The following is a 16,090-nucleotide window of genomic DNA, read 5'->3' on the forward strand; positions in this document are numbered from 1 at the left end:
GTCTTATATTACTTGAAATGTCACGGAATCGGAATAATTTAATGCGATTAAGTCTGGGGCAAACAATGAAGACTGTGCATTTCTATAATCGGAAGCAGAGTCCCCACAGTTTCTGTTCCAATAACTATATTTGTGTAGTGAAGGCTTATCAAAATTGAGGAAAGAATCGTATTGATTCCTGTGATTTATTACATGTTAGTGATGTTATTTCCCCATGAGTTACTGTGTAGACAGGGCACAATGAGCTGCTTTACCCGGGGAACTTTATTGCTGAAAAGACGGCCCTTCAGCCAGTGGATCTAAGGAATAAATAAAGTTATAACAGAGACTGGGATAACGGAAGATATAATAGAAGACAGATCAACTTTCAAAAGGTTGATAAAAGAAACTTTAAGGATTTACTGGAGCAGAAGGTGAAAGAAAATCAAATCTGATGGAGGAGAGAAAAAAAAACATAAAAGGAAGAAGGAATATTGGAAAGCTAAAGAAGCAACTTTAAGAGGAATGCTTAGGTTTATTTTACACGGTCCTTACAAGGCGAAAATTGAGAAATGCTATCATATGAAACGATCAATTCAAACGTTATTGCCGAAGTACTTACCCATAATAAAATCGAAGTGTAATTTTGCTGATGAGGCTCTTTTCTGTAGATGGGAAAAAAAGTCCACTTAAGAAGGTTACATATACATACATATTATCTGCGCACTTTTTAGCGATAGATTTACACCCTAGTGCTGAATCGGTCGACTTCGGTTATCTTCGAGATGCGTATTGGCAACCTTTCAAAACTAAGAATGCTTATGATCGCTGTGCGACATCTGGCGTACACTTTAAGTACTCGTACTGTTGTTGTTTACACAGCAAAGCCAAACTATAGAATTCATGCTCGGAACACGTTTCGCATCGGGAAATGTTGTATAGTATTATATATTGTGTGTGTGTGACACAGTTGTTGGCGTAAGATAATAAATGTTTAGTAAATTCATATCGATCGATCATATTATCGATTCAATTCAGATTTCATTTTCATTCAGTTGGCAGTACTACCGGAATCGGCAGTGCTCCCTTCTTACACCTCAACCAAGTACAAAAATCTATCACTAAAAAGTGCGCGTACTATACAGTAAACTTCGTAATTGTAGCAATCAAGTGTTCATATGTAATAATAACAATAATACTAACAATAAATTACGAAAATTAAAATTATTCATGAGATTAGGTCAAATGAAAGTGAGAAGAATGACAGGCATTCCTTGGTCTCAGAGTGGATCTAATTGCATTTAATCGATGTAAATCCGTGCCTCAGTCTACAGTAAGTGCAGTGAGTGGAAGTTGAATGGGTCTGGTAAGTAGTAAACTGGATTAGGCGAGTTGCACTGCATTGAACAATGGATGAAGTCGGCAGTAGAAGCTCCGGAAAGAAACGAACATAGGGTGGAAGTTTGATTGTTGAAGGTCAAGACGTTTCGTCGACTAATATTTGTTGTTTCTGGCAAGTATTATGTTTTATTGGTCTTATTGAAGTGATGGGTAGGAATCTTTGAGGCGGGACGTAAAGACTGCAGAGATCACCCGAAACTAAAGGAAATTGTTCTTCTGATTGCACTGAACACTATACATAACATAAATTTGGGTGGATTTTATTTGTTCTAATCACAAAAATGAACGTTAAAGGACTGCAGATTTACTCTGGACGCTGAGCTGTGGGAGCCAAGGACACTAATATGTATATTGAAACAATCAATGTCTACGAATTCAGAACAGACAAACAAACTGGTCAATCAAACAAGTGCCTGAATTTTGGAAATAACTTCTTTGACTTAGAGGCAATTCTTTTGTCCCTTAACAACCTTAGATCAATGTCATTTGATGGATTTATTGGTTGATGCTTATTCTGGAAAGGTAAAGATTAATCATCTTCTCTTACATCTCACCTCATTAAATAAAGGGTGTTTGGGAGATACGTACAAATACTTTAATTGATGGTTGTTGGTATAGCCCGGAATACGTATGACTTCAAAATAATGCCCTGTTTTTCAAAAATTGCAAGAATGAAAGTTTACTGTTTATAAAGCAAGAGAAATCGTTTATACCTGCGGTACAGTGATGTATTTAGAATTTGCTGACATATATTATAATAATTTTCGGCGTGAAAACGTTCGCTTATTGTACGTAGAAGTTTTTCACACAGCCTGAAGTTGCATTGCAGTGATGTGTACAGCTGCTGTGGAGTGATGTATTTAGAATTACTTCTTGCATATTACGCCTGCAGAATACGTGATGAAGCCGCAGTGCAGTGATAGGTACAGTTGCAGTGCAGTTACGTACTTAGAATTGCTTCTTACACGTTTCGCATCCATATCGCCTGAATCAAGGTACGGCGGGTTGTATAAGGCGACGGGCAAACTAAGCTACTACCTACCTCACAATCATCGCCCTCTACTTCAAGCTCTTCCTTCAGACAAACCATTCGTTAAATTGGAAGGAAAACAACGTATTTTACGAACTGCGGATATTCATCCCCACCTTCCCGAAGGTTACTTTTACTTGTCTCCCAGTCACCTTGTATATACTGTACAAACAATACAACAAAACATTCCTAATAAGTCCCACATATGATAACTGGGATGACATGTAATTAATTACTAGTAGGCCTGCATAAATACTTTGCACCTAGGTTAAGAACATATAAACGAATACAGTTATTAAACTCCGTGCGCTTAAATGTGTACTTTGTATACTAACTATAAGCCTAATATTATAACAGATTACAAGTAGATAATTAAGAAGCAAAGAAAGTGAAGAATAATTCAATAATTAAGATACAATGAGATACTGTATTATACAAAGATGTAATAAGATACATACAGTACGATTTGCAAGAGTGAAATTAACATCAGTCAGTGAGTAACGCAAAGGCTAGTTTACATGACAACACTTAGTTTTGCAACTAATTTTGTGAAACTCATTTCATGAAAGTAATTACATGGGTGGTTGTTTACGTGGAGACATCAATAAGTACAGTAGTTTAATAATATATTCTAAATTTTACTTCGGTATTATCAAGTGATATGGGTACTCACATCCTGTCAGCAACTGTGGCAGAAATGTTGTTAGTGACACCAAAGGAGGAGATAAGGAGGAAACAAATAAATACTTGTCTTCTTTCTTCATCAGATTTGTAAATTTCCCAACTGAAAGTTAGCTTATTTTAAAATAATTATTCCATGATTATAATAACTTTTAGGATTGTCTACTAGTATTTATTTCAGTAAGGTTACAGAAAATACTAAATGTGATATTCTTCCATTTTCATTTAGTAAAGCAGATAACGGATCGAAACATTTATAAGCCTTAAATCAATAATTAAATTGCATGAAAACTTGGAAGTAGCTGAAAATTCCGAGTTTCGTAATTCATACATGCACATTCCAATAAAATCCAGCTAAGAAACATTGCTGCGAAACCTAGTGTTGTCATGCAAACTAGCCTGAACAATTTATACATATATCAAAATCTTGAACGTCTAGAAACAATTTGTAAGATCACTCAGGTTTAGCCATACAAGAATTCCCATACATCTGCATTAAATTAATTTGTCCTTCGTATATGCCTATTATGACCAGAAATTATATTCTATTCACGGGATATAAAAATAGTGAAGGAGTTGTCATGCATGGTAGATCTAGAAAAATCGAAGGATCGAGTATTTCTCTCATGACCCGGAAAAAGGTTTTTAAAGAAAATTCTCAGGTAGCTGGGTTGTGAAGTGTACGGTACTTTATGGAGGACATTTTAGGAAAGTCTGTTCAAAAGGCGCTATTTACACCCTAATAAAGTTGTGGGAAAACGAAAAGAAACGCATAATAAAAGGCACACGAATGTATCCATGATCGCATATTGTACTACTTTTAAGGAATGACATCTTTCTGGGTCTGGATTATTCATGGTGTTCGATAGTATTCATCTACTGCAATGCATGTGGGCGAAATTAAAAAAATTAAGCGGAATAGTGCCTTTTGACCAGACATCATCATCATCTTCATTTCCCGTTTCCAGCTTCCCGGGTCGGGTTGTGAATCAAGGTCCTCCATCGCTGCCTGTCTCTCCACCACTCTTCTCCTTTTTTAAGTACATCTTCTGGTTTTCCTCCCCTCTTCTCTATGCACTCTCACACTGAATCTGTCCACCACTTTCGGGGTCTTTCTCGTGGTCACTTTAATGTTAACTTCTCTGAAAAAGCCTTTTTTGGCACTCTCTTCTCTCATTCTCATCATATGCCCATACCACTTTAGCTCTGTTGTTTCTATTCTGTCTTGAAGTTTCAAGATTCCTGTCCTTTTCCTTATCTCTTCATTTCTAATTCTATTCTTTCTAGTCTTGCCCTCGATACCTCTTAGGAATTTCAAATCCTCTGCCTGTATTCTACTCTCCTCTCGTCTTGTCGTAGTCCACGATCCAGCTGCGTGGTATTTGTATCGCACATCAAGACGAGGTAATACGAGAACAGTAACCGACGGTGATACATGTTCAAAGTGTACAGATGTTTCGCAAAAATTCGTTCTGCCCTCCTTGTAGTCTATTCAGAAGGCCTATTCCCTCTACACGTCACAGTAATCAAAGTTGGACAAGACTGGAGCTTGAACGATATATTTCAATTTAAATTGAACTCTAAAAGATAAGAATCTGATTCATGCATGCATATTCGAACAAAAGCCAGTTACGAGACTTAGTTGCGAAATCTAGTGCACTCGTGTAAAATAGCCTTAGTAATTTATGAATCAAATATTCATAATATTGAAAAATAATAATGATAATTCACGAACCTGTAAATCGGCTGATTATAGGGCAGCTATTGATACCAAAATGAGAGACTATTTTTAATATTTGTCCAGTGATGGTACCTGTAACAGAATGAGAAATGTATCAATGAAATTAATTTAGTATCTGTTGTAAACAAGGTTGGGTTTACAAAAAAACACAACTTCTTTATTTGCTTCACATGTAAAATGACAATATTTACACTAACAAAACTGAAAGTTATCTCGAAGCAAAATGAACTATGAATTTGGAGAAAGAGTCTGTCTTTTGTACACTATATACACGTTGGAGTATTCACATTCACTACTATCTCGGAAAGATAGTCCTTGTGACATGAAAAGTTCTTGATAGTCGAAAACTATCAGAAGCACTGACGTAAATATCTCAGAGAATCCTTCCTTGTTGAAGTGTCTGAGTTCATTAACGTAAGTTCAATGACTGAAGAGTTCCTACTTAGCGAAACTAAGTTGATAATGGGAGCTTGCATTAGCTAGGGATTGATAGTGGCATATAATGGTAAGACTGGACATGGGCAGTGGAACAAGCAAGAGGAGCGGTGACCCGAGGTGAGACCTCTTACTGCCAGAAATTCAGTCCACCTGGCCGAAGCACATTTTCAAGAGGAGTAGCCTCCGTGCTCGACGTAGGGTGTATTCTGGAGCTGGACACCGGGGTAAGTGGGGCTTGGACAGGCTAGGAGCTCCTTTCTATAGCACACACAACGCTCCAGGCACGCGCACTGAGGGCTGCGCGTCGAGGCTCGAAGAATAACACACTGGCACGCGTGTAGCTGGCTGGCGGATCGAGAAGGGCGCGACGGACATACAACACCCTCCCCTCCTAAATACGCCGGTACGGCGTGAAACGGCGGCGGCGCTGGCGGCGGCTGCGATGCTGGGCCGGAGCTGCTGATGTCCCTGTTGTATTGTCCGGAGCTGGGACTGGGCGGAGTGGCGCTGCCTCGTCCTGAAAGGAACCCATGGTTATTAAATGGTCTAAAGCTCGTTCAGCAATAGATTTATCTGGCTTAGCAATAGAATCAATAGCTGGACAGGGGCGGTAGCGCAGACGTATCTGGTCTTGATGGCGGCAGATACGTTTCTCCGTAGTCTGTATCTCGTATAGACGATGACCCAACGATCTGCAGATGACTCCAGGTATCCAGAGTGGGTTTGACTTGAATGTCCTGGTGTAGACCTTGTCGTTGACGGAGAACTTCGTTGGTGAGGTCTGAGGCTGGGCCGGAAGAGGCTGCAACAGAGAAAGTAAAGTTCTGTGAGGTCGTCCATGGAGCTTCTGTGCAGGAGTGATATTATCAGCGCCGGGCAGAGTTCTGTAGTTGCTTAAGAGTTGGAGCAATGCTTGGTCTTTAGTTAAGCCTGAAGAGACAGCTTTTTTCATACTTCTCTTAAATGTTTGTACAAAGCGTTCAGCTTCACCATTAGATTGAGGGTGAAAAGGCGGTGCTAGGATATGACGAATGCCATTATATGTACAAATGTTCTTAAAAGCAGTAGCTGTAAATTGAGGTCCGTTGTCCGAAATGAGTACTTGAGGTAAGCCTTCTGTAGTAAATATTTTCTGAAGAGCACGAATGGTAGCTTCTGTCGTAGTAGTCGAATGCATATCCACTACATATGGAAAGTGCGATAATGAATCGATGACTATTAACCACATGGAACTGAGGAAAGGACCTGCGAAATCGATGTGAACTCGTTCCCATGGAGTAGTAGCAGGAGGCCATGAAGCTAGATCAGAAGACGGGGCGTTCTGATTCAGTTGACATTGTTCACAATGACGGATGAGCTTTTCGATGGCGGCATCAATACCGGGCCAGTAGCAGTGTTGACGTGCTAGTTACTTTGTTCTTGATATACCCCAATGGCTTTGGTGTAATAATTCGAGAACTTGTTTCTGTAGGCTAAGTGGGATAACCACTCGGAAGATGGTGCCCTTTTCTAGGAGTACGACTCCAGCACGAGTCGTGAGACGATGCTGCATACGATGATAAGGTGCAAGGTGGGCAGGAAGCTTGCTCTGAAGAGGCCAACCGTTGCGGATGTAAGTACGCACAGTAGCAAGTGTACTGTCCCTATCCGTAGCTTTAGCTATACAGGTAGCATCAATAGGAAAACTGGATACAGTATCTTAAAGTTCTATGTCCAACTGAAGACATTCAGATTCTTGAGAATCAAAGGCAGTATCAGGACCAACTGGTAAGCGTGAGAGGGCATCAGCATTACAATGCTGGGATGTGGCTCGATAGACAATCTGATAGGAATAATCAGAAAGGAACATGGACCATCTTTGAAGCTTTCTGAGGGAATTCTCAGGGATCTTATTACCAGGATGGAATAAGTGTACTAGAGGCTTATGATCAGTAATGATCAGGAAATGGTTGCCATAGAGATATTCATTGAAACGGCGAATACCAAAGATGATGGCTAAAGCTTCTTTCTCTATCTGTGAGTATCGACGTTGATGGTCATTAAGTGTTTTCGAAGCGAAGGCGATGGGGCGTTCCTGTCCATGACGATCCTTCTGGGAGAGAACGGCACCGACACCGTAGTCTGAAGCGTCAGTAGCTAGCGTGATGATCTTGTCGGGCTGAAAATGAGTGAGTTGTATAGCTTGAATTAAGGCGTTGTTGATGGTTTTCCATGCCTGTTGGCATTGCGGAGTCCACTGAAATTTAACACCTTTTTTACGTAGAGCGTTTAATGGAGCTGCCACTGTAGCGAAGCGGGGAATGAACTTATTATAGTAGTTCGCTTTGCCTATGAATGACTGGAGCTGCTTGAGGTTCTGCGGTGCCGGCATGTTTACGATAGCTGAGACATTCTGTGCACTAGGGCGAATTCCAGTCTGATCAAGTATATGTCCGAGGTAGTGAACTTGAGGCTGAAAGAATGTACATTTAGCGAGATTCGCTCGTAGGCCATTGTCTTTCAATTTCTGGAGAAGGAGGCGTAGATTGGTTGGATGTTCCTGATGATCTTTTCCAGTAACAATAATATCATCCAGGTAGTTAGCACAACCGGGAATGGAGGCGGTGAGTTGAGCTAAATAGCGCTGAAAAATAGCCGCTGAGGATGAAACACCGAATGGGAGCCGCTGGAGCTGGAGCAGTCCGAGAGGAGTGTTGAGTGTGAGGAATTTCTTAGATTCTTCGTCTAAAAGTAGCTGGAGATATGCTTCTTTAAGATCAACTCGAGAGAAGAATTGTCCACCAGAGAGACGACGGAATAAGTCTTCTGGACGTGGAATAGGAAAGATATCTGTGTCGATTTGTGCGTTGACGGTAGATCGAAAATCTCCACAAAGTCGAACATTACCATCAGGTTTCTTGATGACCACTAGTGGAGTAGCCCATTGACTAGAAGTAACTGGTACCACAATTCCAGTTTGTATCCATCTGTCTAATTCTTTCGTGACCTGGTCTTGAAGTGCGAGGGGTACTGGACGTGCTTTGAGGAAGCGAGGCTTAGCTCCGGATTTCAGCTGTATGTGAGCTGTATAGGCTTTTGCTGTTCCGAGCTGAGAGTCGAAGACTTCAGGAAACTGCTCCAGGAGAGCGGTAACGTCAGAAGTAGGATGCAATGTAGATACGACGTTAATGTTGTCATGTATCCGGAAACCAAATAAGTTAAATAGATCCATGCCCAGAATGTTGGATGCAGTGTAGTTGTTAACTACGAGAAGAGGAATGGCCTTCTGAATTCCTTTATAACGAGCCTGAAGCTTGATTTGACCTTTAATGTCAATTTTCCTTTTGTTAAATGTCACGAGCTGGATGTCAGCCGGAGAGCATGAAGGTGAACCTAAGTCGTGGTATGTAGCCAGGTTAATAATAGAGACAGGTGATCCAGTGTCTAATTGAAAATCGACAGATCGATCAGAGAATGAGAGAGGAACGATGATCTTGTGAGAATTCTTTGTGGGAAGAATAAGATTGATCTGATCAACTTCCATGTCTTGGCGGGGCTGTAGATGCTGCCGGCGTGCTGCAGGAGTCTTAGCAGGGCGGAGCGAACTCTGACATACAGTCTTAATGTGTCCAAGTTTATTACATCGGTCACAAGTGGCTTTGAAAAAACGACAGTCACGACGTTCATGATGCTTGAAACAGCCGCGGCAGGAACGCAGGAGTTTCGAGTTGCTTTTAGAATTGGGTTTCCTTGTAGAATTACGAGAGGGAACCGTGCGAGAATGCTTGGTAGAGAGCGCCTTGTCTGCGCGGTTCACTGTAGCAGAGGACTTGCGGGCCTGCGTCGAGACTTGAGCAACTTCGTGTGGAGAAGCTATGGCTGCGGCAGTCTTGGTAGTAAGCTCATAAACCGTAGCAATACGCTGGACGTCTTCTAAAGAAGGGTTACTCTGCTTGACAGCGTCAAAACGTATTTTGTCCTGAGGAGTATGTAAAATTACCATGTCCCGAATGAGAGAATCAGTGTAGGGTGAACCACAACCGTCCTTGGAGCATATGAACTGGCAGGGTTTAGCTAGACCACGCAATTCAGTTATCCATTCAGTATGTGTCTGATGGGGTTGCTTTCTGCTCTGAAAAAATTTATAGCGAGCAGCCACTATGTGAGGAGCTTTGGCATAGTGTTCAGTGAGACGGGCCAAGAGATGTGCGAATGGTACCTCAGATAGGTTTTCTTCTGGACTTAATTTACGTAGTAATTCACACGTAGCATTGCCAACCGAACTAAGAAATAGTGCTCGGCGGCGTTGATCATCTGTGACAGAATGGCAGATGAAATGCTGTTGTAAGCGGGCTAAATAAACGGACCATTCTTCCTTAGCCGGATCAAAAGCAGAGAACGGAGGAATAGCTGATGGCTGTGTAGAGACAGAAATAGCTTGAATAGCCTGAATTAATGCTGCCTGTTGTTGTTGCATAAACAGTTGTTGTTGCTGCTGTAAGGCCTGGAATACTGTAGCGAGTTGCTCAGCTGTAGCCATTGCGAGATGTGTGCAATAAAGAGCAAGTATAGCCGTGTGGCAGAACTGGTTGTAGGCGAGACCTTGACCGGTATAGCTGGGAGTGAGAGAGAGAGCAAGCAAACACACTGGAGCGTGCCACACTGGTGGAGCGCACGACAGAGAGCTGTGGAATGTCGGTTGACGTTCCGTAGTGTGAAGAAGTCTAATAGCTTCACTGGAGAAAAGCGAACTGCTGTGATAGGCCGTACTGGTGCCAATGTGGAAGGATGATAGTTACGTAGTAGCATGTCACTGCGCCCATGAGTGGACAATATCCCGCAAGCGTTTGTTGGTCTGTTGCAAATGAGTTGATAACCGAATGGACACAGGTTTGTACTTTGTGTCGACTGAGTGGGCGACACACTGAGCACTGATTGACTTCGTTGCCAATGTATAAGTGTCTGAGGGCACGGCGGTTGCTGTACCTCGTGGTGAATGAGTGGATGACGGGGCCTATAAAGTTCGTGCTGTTTCTCGTCACCACCGAGTGTCGATTGGGGCAGATGAATTGCAATTTTGTGTTTCTTTTTGTTTACCTCGTCGCCACAGAGTTGTGTTGTAAACAAGGTTGGGTTTACAAAAAACACAACTTCTTTATTTGCTTCACATGTAAAATGACAATATTTACACTAACAAAACTGAAAGTTATCTCGAAGCAAAATGAACTATGAATTTGGAGAAAGAGTCTGTCTTTTGTACACTATATACACGTTGGAGTATTCACATTCACTACTATCTCGGAAAGATAGTCCTTGTGACATGAAAAGTTCTTGATAGTCGAAAACTATCAGAAGCACTGACGTAAATATCTCAGAGAATCCTTCCTTGTTGAAGTGTCTGAGTTCATTAACGTAAGTTCAATGACTGAAGAGTTCCTACTTAGCGAAACTAAGTTGATAATGGGAGCTTGCATTAGCTAGGGAATGATAGTGGCATATAATGGTAAGACTGGACATGGACAGTGGAACAAGCAAGAGGAGCGGTGACCCGAGGTGAGACCTCTTACTGCCAGAAATTCAGTCCACCTGGCCGAAGCACATTTTCAAGAGGAGTAGCCTCCGTGCTCGACGTAGGGTGTATTCTGGAGCTGGACACCGGGGTCAGTGGGGCTTGGACAGGCTAGGAGCTCCTTTTTATAGCACACACAACGCTCCAGGCACGCGCACTGAGGGCTGCGCGTCGAGGCTCGAAGAATAACACACTGGCACGCGTGTAGCTGGCTGGCGGATCGAGAAGGGCGCGACGGACATACAACAGTATCCATATATTCTATTCACAGGATGTGAAAACAGTGAAGGAGTTGTCATGCATGGTAGATCTAAGAAATTCGAAGGATCGAGTATTTCTCTCATGACTTGAAAAAAAAAGTATCTGTGGAATCTTCTTTATATTATCTCACGAATCTTCAGGAATCTTCCTTAATTTATCGGAAAAAGAATAGGAAAAGCAACGAAGGACGTGAAAATAAAAGACTTTCTAGGCCTCGAGAACCAAATACCGTCGGGGTCGGGAAAGAACAATAGCTGAGCAACGAGTGCTTTTCTCTCTTCCCTCACATAAAAGAATGAAAGATGTACTTCCTTTTGAGGTCAGAAAGATGTTGGTTCAACAGCTAGTGAAATGAAATGGCGTATGGCGTATTAGTGCCGGGAGTGTCCGAGGACATGTTCGGCTCGCCAGGTGCAGGTCTTTCGATTTGACTCCTGTAGGCGACCTGCGCGTCGTGATGAGGATGAAATGATGATGAAGACAACACATACACCCAGCCCCAGTGCCAGCGAAATTAACCAATAATGGTTAAAATTCCCGACGCTGCCGGGAATCGAACCCGGGACCCCTGTGACCAAAGGCCAGCACGCTAACCATTTAGCCATGGAGCCGGACAACAGCTAGTAGTGCTTCCGTTTTATTACGGCGGCGTCGTGTAAGGTAGGCTAAGTGACACCTTCTATAACGAACTCCGCTTTGTAATGAACATTCCAAAATTTCATCATGTAACTCCTGCATTCTAAGAACTTGGCTTAAACCAAACCAGCATCGGAGCTATCATTCGTTGCTTCTACTCTACACAATAAAGGCAGACACCGTCTCATCTAACAGATTATTTCTAATTATTCATGACCTAACCCTCGTCCGGCTCTATGGCTAAATGGTTAGTGTGCTGGCCTTTGGTCACAGAGGTTCCGGTTTCGATTCCCGGCAGGGTCGGGAATTTTAACCGAATTGGTTAACTTCGCTGGCACGTGGGCTGCGGTGTATGTGTCGTCTTGAACAACATTTCATTCTCATCATGATGCGCAGGTCGCCTACGGGTGTCAAATCAGAACACCTGCATCTGGTGAGCAGAACTTTTCATTGGACACTCCCGGCACTAGAAGCCATACGCCATTTCATTTTTTATCTAACCCTCAAAATACCAAATCACATTTCCACACTCTGCAATAATTCTTTTGTTGTCAGTACAATTTGAACACTGAATTCGTTGCTCAATGACCGAAAGAACACCCCATCCGAACCGGTGTTTTTAAAAATATATTGGCTGTGGAACTTGGACGGATCAAGTTGAGTGTAAATACGTGAATTCAATTTTCCTGTTTTGTTATTTCATTCCATGTCCGACTCCATGGCTGGATGGTCAGCGTACTGGCCTTCATTTCAGAAGTGCCGGGTTCGATTCCCGGCCGGGTCGGGCATTTTAACCTTAATTGGTTACTTCCAATGGCTCGGGGCTGGGTGTGTGTGGCGTATTCAGCCTTAGAAACCATCCTAGGTAGGACCCTAATCTTCACAGACATGCAGGTTGCTTAATAAGCCGTCACGAGAAAAAGATCCGCACCAGGCCTCTCCGGAGGCCATACGCCATTTCATTCCGTGTCACTAAGTTTTACTAAATGTGTTTTTGTTGATACATTAGGACAATTTTCTTTATTTTGGGTTATTTTATATACGTTTCTTATTTTCTTTCTTTCTTTCTTTCTTTTATCCTCCAGGGTTGGTTGTTCCCTGGGACTCAGCGAGCGATCCCACCTCTACCGCATCAAGGGCAGTGTCCTGGAGCGTGAGACTTTAGACCCAGGGATTAAACTGGAAAGGAGGACCAGTACCACACGCAGGCTATGCTGAATAGGGGCCACGTGGCGGGGATAGAAAGATTAGAAAGGATAGACAAGGAAGGGGGAAGGAAGCGGCCGTGGCCTTAACTTAGGTACCGTCCCGGCATTTGCCTGGTGGAGAAGTGGGAAACCACTTCGAGGATGGCTGAGGTGGGAATCGAACCCCCTCTACTCAGTTAACCTCCTAAGGCTGAGTGGCCCCGTTCCAGCCCTTGCACCACTTTTAAAATTTCGTGGCGGAGCCGGGAGTCGAAACCGGGTCTCCGGGGATGCCAGCTAATCACACTAACCACTAGACCACAGATGCGGACATGTTTCTTATTTCATTCCTTTAATGTGTTTTTATAACTATGCGTTCAGTTCAGTATTATAATGTGTGTGTTTGTGTAATAATCATGCCGTATTGTTAATCTGTATGTACATTGTAAGACATTGCTTGGCAGAATAGGAGGCTTTATAGCCTGAGTCACGTATGATAGGCATCCAAGTATTGCTGATTTTATATCCTTCCTCTAAATTCATATTGTTAGGGTGTTTCTTGATTTCGATAGCCTTACGGGTTTTCCTTTCAGATTCCAAGGGATAGCTGCTAGGATCTTGGTCTTGTCAAATGATTAAGATATGCAGACTTCAACATAAACACGCAGGATGATCCTCTAATTGCGGTACATAACAGCGCGGGCAAGTCCCACTACCTGGCTGTGACACATACTTTCCAGAATTCTCACGAGACAGCCAGGGGGCTTCCGTTGGCCAGAAAGGGTGGGATATATTAGACCAAGGTCTGGAACCACTCCGGTAGTTGCTGCCTGGGAGACTGATTACCTCGGAGGGAGTACGGTTCGCCTTGATAAAGAATACTGCAATGTATTCGAAACGTCGGTACGAAATATGCAGAAAACAACAACATGGTTCAACAGGGAAAAAGAACTAAATAATTCTACACACCGTGGAAGTTTCACTTTTAAGATCAGAGACAACATGTCCACTGCCTTATTTCGCTTTTGGAAAATGACAACCATAACATAAACATTATAGAAAATAAATACACAGAACCTGGTCATAGTAACCCAAGTGCGATAACAGTTATAACTTGAAAACAATGTTCTCTCACTCGTGGGTAACCAATTCAAATATCGAACTCGAATTATTATTATTATTATTATTATTATTATTATTATTATTATTATTGATGATGATGATGCTTGTTGTTTAAAGGGGCCTAACATCGAGGTCATCGGCCCCTAATGGTACGAAATGAGACGAAATGGAATGACAAATTAAAAGTCCAAAAGTCTCCACTGACCAGAATTCAAAACGTGAGGACGAAGAATGAATGGATGGACATGAATTTAAAACAATCAGTGGATGCGACCCGCAATGCCTTACATTCACAGAAACTGACGTAAAACAATAGGATTACTGACCAAGGGACTGCAGCTATAGCATACACTGAATCGATGATGCTTGCAGTCTAAAGGGGGTCCAAAATCCAGGTTATCGGCCCCTCATAACGGTACTTATCGCTAGGAAAGTAGAACCATGGTATTTGTCATGTTGCGGTACTAATCAAAAGTCGCAGAGACTCGCGGTATTCCACACATTATGGTACTACTCACAGGTTATGAAATTCAACATACAATACAGACCTATGGTTTTTCTCACCTTGCGGCGCCATTTACAGGCAACGCAAACCTATGGTGTTCATCGCATAAGAGTACTAACCACAGGGGTTTGTGTGTTTGGTCCGCGAGAGGCATTTTATTTCACTCAGTCGACCGGCAAGCCGGTTAGGATCCCCTACCCCGCTATCCGCCACCTGGAACGCGCCACGTGGGGGTATCACCTCCCCCCTGCTACGCGAGCGTAGTAGGTTCGTGGTATTATTATTATTATTATTATTATTATTATTATTATTATTATTATTATTATTATTATTCGTATGTATGGCTATGAAGTGAAGTACATTCATTTAGAATTAGTACTATTATGTACGTAGTCGAAAGATCGTATTGTTTGTGAGGTTATGTCATGAAACATGTGCTATATATATAAATATTCCTATCAGTTCAGTTAATGTAAATATCTGAAAATTAATATTATAATTTATTCTTACCTGTATATATAAATTGTAATCCATAATTATGAAACACACTGTAACTTCTAGAATGGTAATAGACACTAGAACGATTGAGAATATTCTGTATATTGAAATCTTTGTATGAGGCACTCTAGAATTTTCACGAAGGTATTGCTTGTAACGTATCTTTCTGGAAGCCTGGCCAGGATATATTTAAAGAGACTATCTTGACGGTGAAGTTTGTTAGTTATTGGAAGTTACTGTTAAGTGAGTTATTGTTCAGTAGATTTATGGTGTAGCAAGAATATACTTGTGACTTCGTGAAATGCGGTGGATGCAGTCGCCATCTTGAAATTACAGTCAGTTGCTTTATAATGGCAGTTTGTGATGTGAGTGTTTTGTTTTGACAACGGTGATTAAGGTTATGTTTGTTTTCAATTTGTGAATACGTGAAAATAAAAATAATTGTACCAACTGACAGCATCTCGTGTGCGTCTTTGTGGATACGTTAATAGTGCTATTCAAGATGTCTGTTCAATGAATGCAGTTATAGGACGACACAGTAGAAATATGGAACTCCACAGTCAATCGTCTATGTTCAGGGTTATTCTGAACAGTACGTCAAATAAGAAAGTTAAAATTAGCCAAATGGTGCTAAAATATACTTTTAATTTTGATTTTAAATCAGTTGCTCAAATTGAAACAAAGTACCATACTCAAAATTAAACACGCACAATGTGAAAAATGTAGTAGTTCAGTGAATAAAGGGGATGCCTGGCCGAGGCGATAAACGCGTACTCGGTTCATCCGGAAGGACGTGGGTTCGATTCCTCGCCAGGAAGTCGTAAAATTTCAGAAACGAGATTTTTGCTTCCGGAGGTTCACATGGCCCTGTGGTTCACTTAGCCTACACCAAAAATGAGTACCAGTTAATTCAGCGGGCAAAGGCGGCCGGGTGTAAAGCTAACCACTCTACCCCACCAACTGCCGAGGTTACGGATAGTGGAAGTCTTTATCTTCCACCCATCCCGTGGCTTTTGCAGAGAAATACAAATGCTCAATTTCGGATAGTAATTTTCAAAAAGTG

At 41.9% G+C, this 16,090-nt stretch overlaps 1 protein-coding gene across 2 annotated transcripts in view; it reads right to left on the reverse strand.

Moving 5' to 3' along the window:
- LOC136874999 (phospholipase A1 1) overlaps window positions 1–16,090 on the reverse strand; it is a 102,237-nt gene that overhangs the window by 69,095 nt on the left and 17,052 nt on the right. Inside the window, exon 2 of one of the 2 annotated variants that reach the window (XM_068227950.1) lies at window positions 4,827–4,904. The gene's annotated coding sequence lies outside the window, so the exon portion shown is untranslated. Of the gene's footprint in view, window positions 1–601; window positions 645–4,826; window positions 4,905–16,090 lie in introns of both variants that reach the window. The other variant, XM_068227951.1, reaches the window with a different exon arrangement.

This window comes from Anabrus simplex, chromosome 5 (assembly GCF_040414725.1).
Source record: "Anabrus simplex isolate iqAnaSimp1 chromosome 5, ASM4041472v1, whole genome shotgun sequence".
NCBI classification, from domain to species: domain Eukaryota; kingdom Metazoa; phylum Arthropoda; class Insecta; order Orthoptera; family Tettigoniidae; genus Anabrus; species Anabrus simplex.